This window comes from Protobothrops mucrosquamatus, unplaced genomic scaffold (genome assembly GCF_001527695.2).
Source record: "Protobothrops mucrosquamatus isolate PMUCROS unplaced genomic scaffold, P.Mucros_1.0 scaffold1172, whole genome shotgun sequence".
NCBI classification, from domain to species: domain Eukaryota; kingdom Metazoa; phylum Chordata; class Lepidosauria; order Squamata; family Viperidae; genus Protobothrops; species Protobothrops mucrosquamatus.
The window spans coordinates 504,564-510,690 of NW_015387386.1; positions in this window are offsets into that span (position 1 = coordinate 504,564).

Here is a 6,127-nt window from a genome sequence, read left to right on the forward strand (position 1 = left end):
ATATATATATATATATATATATATATATATATATATATATATATATATATATATATATATAAACAACACCAATGTTTGTCATTGAAAGGAAGCATAACTGTTCTCCATCATTAATTTTCTATGGAGAATGTTGTTAGAGAGTATAGCATAATGTATAATGGACATTAATGTATAAGGGACAATCTTGCTTGAGCATTTGGTAGTGGAATCTGAAGAGTGTTTTATTTTTCCTACCCATGTCTTCCTTTTGGGTATGGCTAACCTAAAATTCAGGGTTGACTTCACTTAGAGGAATATGGTAATGATGGTTGTGGTAATTGTGATGATAAAAAAATTATTTATCCCTGAAAATTAATGTAGAAGTCAAATCAGTATCTGAAAATCTGGTGGTGACTTCCAGCTGGAAGGAACTGTAGGTGGATAATGTAAATTGAATGATAATAATAATTTATTAAACTTATATGCTGTCCAATTCTCAACGACTCTGGCCAGTTCATAACAATCAAAGAAATTACACTAAAATCAATAAAAAACCAAGATAAAGATGGCAAGCACAATGAAGCAGGGGTGTCTCCCTCTCCCTCTTTGAAAGCCTACATGAAAAGCCAGATCTTCATCGCTTTTCTAAACAACAGCAGAGTGTGAGCTATTCCTGTCTTGTGGGGGAGCCATCATTCCAAATGTTAAATACTTACTGTTTTCACTGTTTAAGGGAGCTAGAAATGGCAAGTGCAATGAAGTACGCTGAACCCAATCCACCAACTCAGAAATCACATCTTTCTTGGTCCCCTTGACTTTATTCCATGCACGTAGCTATTCAGCACATCAGTATGATAGACAAATGCAGAATAAAGGGACAAATTTTTGCATATACTATGTTTCTATCTCTGCTAAATTCTGCAGGGGAGCTTGGGAGCATGTAAGGTAGGTTAGCAGAAGGGTGAGAAATTAAACTGGAGGGATAGATTTCCTTATCTGTTTTCTTTCAGAAAAAAATAGACAATTCCTAAAACTCCCAGAGAGACTTTTAAAGAATATACCCCTGTCTTATTGCCTTTGCTATTCTGCATTTCACTTCATATAAATTAATTTCTTAAGAATGATGCTTGGCATTATCTAACTTTTCTACTTCAAGATTAATTTAGCGGGAATAATTGGTATGTCCTTTATATCAGCATCACTGCATAGGTCCAAAGTGCTGCAGAAATACTGTTTTATTTGTTAGTTTTCTGAGACTGGTCACAAAAGTTTCTTTTTAAATATCTCTCTCTTGTCTATCAATAGATTCTGGAACACAGAATATTTTAGATACATGACAAGTGTATAAATCTGCAATAATTATTTTCTCAGTTTCTCAGTAATAATACATTTTTTTTAAAAAACCAGGCAATCAAAAATCCAGATAATCTGTGAACATTGTAATGTTGCATTAAGTGTAATTATATTGGGATAATGAGAGTCTGTTAACACAGTCAGTTATCCTAGAATGCAATCCTGTAATTTGCTTAAACTGACTTGTTTTCATACTTCTTAATAAAACTCAAGTGGTAAAATTCACAGTTTTATAGACTCAACATGATGACCTGTGAGTGACCCCAGGCAGCAAGGAAAAAGACACATAAATCACATTCTTTTCTTGTTGATTTAGGGTGCTATGCTAACAAACTTGAGATTCCAATGACAGCTTAATGTTAGAGCCAGGTGCAGATGGCCTTTGGAAATTCTCTACTAAAAGGTAGAGAGAAAAAAACTGAGTGAGTGTTTTCTCCATGTGTAAGGTCCTGCCTCAGGTAGCACTTCTAAGAAAGCAGAACTCTTGAAACAGGCGTTGCTTCAAACAGGAACTTTTATTGGGAGATAGTGACAACAGAAAGCAAAGCAAGATCTAAATAATTCCCATGCAAATCGTTACATTAAAACATCCCTGCCCAAACCCCACCTCAGAGTCCAACAGTCCAGTTTGTTTCCAGCCAATACACAGGTGTGAAGTTGTTATGGGAACCCGAGCTGATAAGGGATGGTTCCCAGGAGTTTCAATGGATCTCACAGCACAGTGGAGATAAGGCAGGTGGCCCCTAGCACATTCCTTTCCCTCTTTCACAGCCAAAGAGAAACATCAAAGTTTAGAGAGAACAAAGTAAAGGAAATACATCCATAAATCCCCCTCCCAGAAGAATGAAACCACCCCCTCCCATCAGAATGGCAGAGCCCCGAAAATAGGGATTGAAGGGGTTCCTTCACCAAGTTTCTTATAGGTGGTGGTGGTGATAGTAGTGTTGAATCTCTAATAGTTTCTCAATGGTAGGACACCTAATAAGGAGCAAAATGCCAAAATCCTAACCTTAACCTAGGAGTTATATGCAGGGAAGCCAGGGTCATTGCAACCCCTGGAAAGAGGCTGGGATAGTTAAATGTAGGACATTCCTTACCCCTGAACTACAATAAGTTCAAAGACACCCGTACAGTACAAGTAGTCCTTGACTTATGACCATAAATGAGCCTAAAACTTCTGTTGCTGAGTGAGTTTTGCTCCTTTTTATGACCTTTTTTGCCACAGTTGTTAAATGAATCTTTCCAATTGTTAAGTTAGTAACATAGTTGTTAGGTGATTCTGACTTCCCCATTGACTTTGCTTGTCAGAAGTTTGCAAAAGGGGATCACATGACCCCAGGACACCACAACTGTCATAAATATGAGTCAGTTGCCTAGTGTCTGAATTTTGATCACATGACTATGAGGATGTTGCAACTGTTGTAACTGTGAAAAACGGTCATAAGTTAGTTTTTTCAGTGCTATCATAACTTTGAACGGTCACTAAATGAACTGTTGTAAGCTGAGGACTGCCTGTACTTCATCCTTGAGAATTTCACTAAAATTTGCTTTCTTGAAAGAAATTTCAAAAGGAAAACTATTCCTATAGAAATGAGGAGACAGTGTTTGTAATTTGGTTTTTGATAGGAGCTGTGGTAGCGCAGTGGTTAGAATGCAGTATTGCAGGCTAACTTTGCCCCACAGTGTGGAGTTTGATCCTGACCAACTCAAGGTTTACTCAGTCTTCCATCCTTTTGAGGTTAGTTAAATGAGGACCCAGATTGTTGGGGCAATATATTGACTCTGTAAACCACTTACAGAGTGCTGTAAAGCACTATAAAACGGTATAAAAGTCTAAGTGCTATTACTATATTGTCTTGCCCAATACTAGAGAAAAAATTGTTCAGTGAAAGACAAGATCCGCACACAGATATACCCACTTTATCTCTTAAAAAATGTGCAAGAATACTCTGTAATTCTCTTCCCCCTTGAAAGAACTCCTGGATCCCAATTCTTTTTATTTCAATTTAAAGAGAATAAAACATGCAGGAGAATTTCTCTGCTTATCACTATTGAATTTGAGCTTTACTCAGTGGACCACACTTACAAGAATAAAAATATTTCCAGAAAAGGAAGTATTGGGATTAAAAAAAAACCTCTTGAGGCAGCCTGGTGCCATGGATGCTTCAAGAGTTTGCTTCTAGTAAATTAATGTCTGACTATGCCCACCAAGGAAGCCCATAAAGATTTGAGACCCTTGTTGTAATAATGATTACAGCAGTATGAAATCATTAGACATTTGAGAATATGATGAACTAATGTATTTTTAAATAGTTTTTCCTATGTGAACCCCCATAATGTATTTAGCCATCAGTTACTAGAATGTTCCAAACATCTGGTGGCCACTTTCACATAGTTTGAATATGAATAGTGACATTTTTATCCCATTAAGAATCCCTAGAGTAGCTACATTTTCTGGTGTGATATTACCAGAACATGAATTAATAAGGCAAGTTAACATGTTTTCATGTATTAATAAACTAATGCTAGTGTCAAAAACAGCTGGTTCTTGTTTGCTATCACCTTTTCAATTTCCCCAATGTTTCTTTAACTACTATATTATAAAATTAGAAGTCAGGTTTTCCTGCAGCATAATCTAACTTGCCTATTGAAAAAAAATAATCAAGTAAATTCATTTTTCATAAAGGAAGATTGTCAGATGTAAATTATACTTGGTGTAAATGTCATTTCATCACTTACAGCTGGTGCTTTACATTTAGCCCTTAAACAGGGCTGCCTGTTCACATTATTACCAGGATTGTTTCTTTGACAGCTCTGGTATTAATTGCACCATATTGCTTGTCTTTTACAGTAGATTTTCACTTCATCAGAGAGATACTTTAAGAAGTTTTGGGGAAAAAATAGTTCACTTTAAACATGTGGAAACATTGGAAGAAACAGTGTATGTACAATCAGTTAAAACAAACATAATTTTAGAGTTAGAAAGAATCTTGTGATTATTTAATCCACTGTCATCTGGACAGAGGAATCCATAACTTCACCATTCTTAATATTTGGAATAAATTTGCTTCATCTCATTTTCTTCTTCTTGGCCACTTTTTACAGAGGCGTGATTGGGTGCATTTTAACAAACTGCATCACTGTCTGTTTTGGTGGCAGCAGTGCTTCAGATAGAAAGTCCATAGAGAAAGTGGTAAGGACAGCCGAGAAGCTCATAGGAAGCTCGCTTCCTGGTATTCAGGATGCTGCTTATAAGCGCTATGTGCTTAGAGCTCAAAGCATTGTTAGAGACCCCACACACCCATTTTATGGTCTGTTTCTGTTGTTCCCCTCTGGGAGGAGGTTTTGAAGTATTTCTAGCAGGACTATCAGATTCTATAACAGCTTTGTTCCCTATGCCATCTCTCTGGTAAACTCGCAAGATTCATTTTTCTTGCCGTGCACATGTATACATAATCTGAACTAGACTGTGTTGTTTCTCTGTGTCATATAATATATGTGGGTATATGCATAATTCTGTATTTATTTATTTTTGTCATATTTATGTAACATATATTGGAGGTGGTGACCCTTTGAGAGCTGTATGCAACAACATTTCATTTTAATGTATGCCAATTAGTGTACATTCAAAGTGACAATAAAGTTCTATTCTATTCTATTCTATTCTATTCTATTCTATTCTATTCTGTTCTGTTCTGTTCTGTTCTGTTCTGTTCTGTTCATCTAAACCTGCTTTCAGAAACGATAAGAGATCAAGTATCTCTCTCTTTTTTTCATTGCAGTAATTTAGTTAATATGATAGCTATGATATCTCTTTCCTTAATTTGCCCTCCTCTGGACTGAATATAGCCATTCCTTTCAACCATTCCTCATAGGCTTTCAGACACTTCATTTGTCTGTGTATGCTGGTCATAATCCAGTTGGCATTAATCCATCTGGAAATCTGATGGTCTAAATTTAACAGTTTTCTAGATGTTAACTGACCAGCAGAGAAGAACTATTACTTCATGGGCTTTGAACATGATGTTTCAGTTAATGCAGCGTTTGGGGCTTCATTTTCCATTCAGCAGAGGGTTTTTTTTTCCTTTTTCTTTTTGGCCAGGCCAATTTACACCAACACAGTCATCAGACTACTTTGTCATAGGCTCAGAAAGGATACCTGGACCAAGGAAAAGCAGATAGCAGTGGATTATAAAGGCGTCCTGGAAGTAGTTATTAGAATCCAGTCTCAATTCCATCTTTCAGCTTAAACTACAAAGAATCTGATTTCAATATCTTACACTATGAAAGTAAGCTGCTTTTCAGCACACACTAAACACTGCACACCAGGGACAGATAACTCTGCCAGCTAATGTTCAATTTTTTTTTTTGAAGAATAATCTTACCTTCTTCCATTTTTTTGCAATTTATATATAGTATTTTCAATGCAATTCACCCAATATACATCCTTTTTTTAAAAAAATAAAATAATAAAAAATCTGCTGACTTTTTTTTCCAACTTGCTATAATACTTTGGAAGCAATCCCTAAAGAACATACATATCTACACATTGTTATTTGAGCTTCTCATTGCATTATTGGGAGAGATATCAGAGGAAAATTATAATTATGTTACACTTTATCTATTATTTTGGAAAAGCTAAAATAGGTGTGAACACATTTTGTCATATTTGTACAATACTCCTAATACATAGGTAAACTGACATTTGAATAGCTTTTGTGTTTCATTTCTCAACATTTATTTTTAGGGATAGGCATGATTGTTAATATAATTCCTGGTCATTTCTTATTTTGTT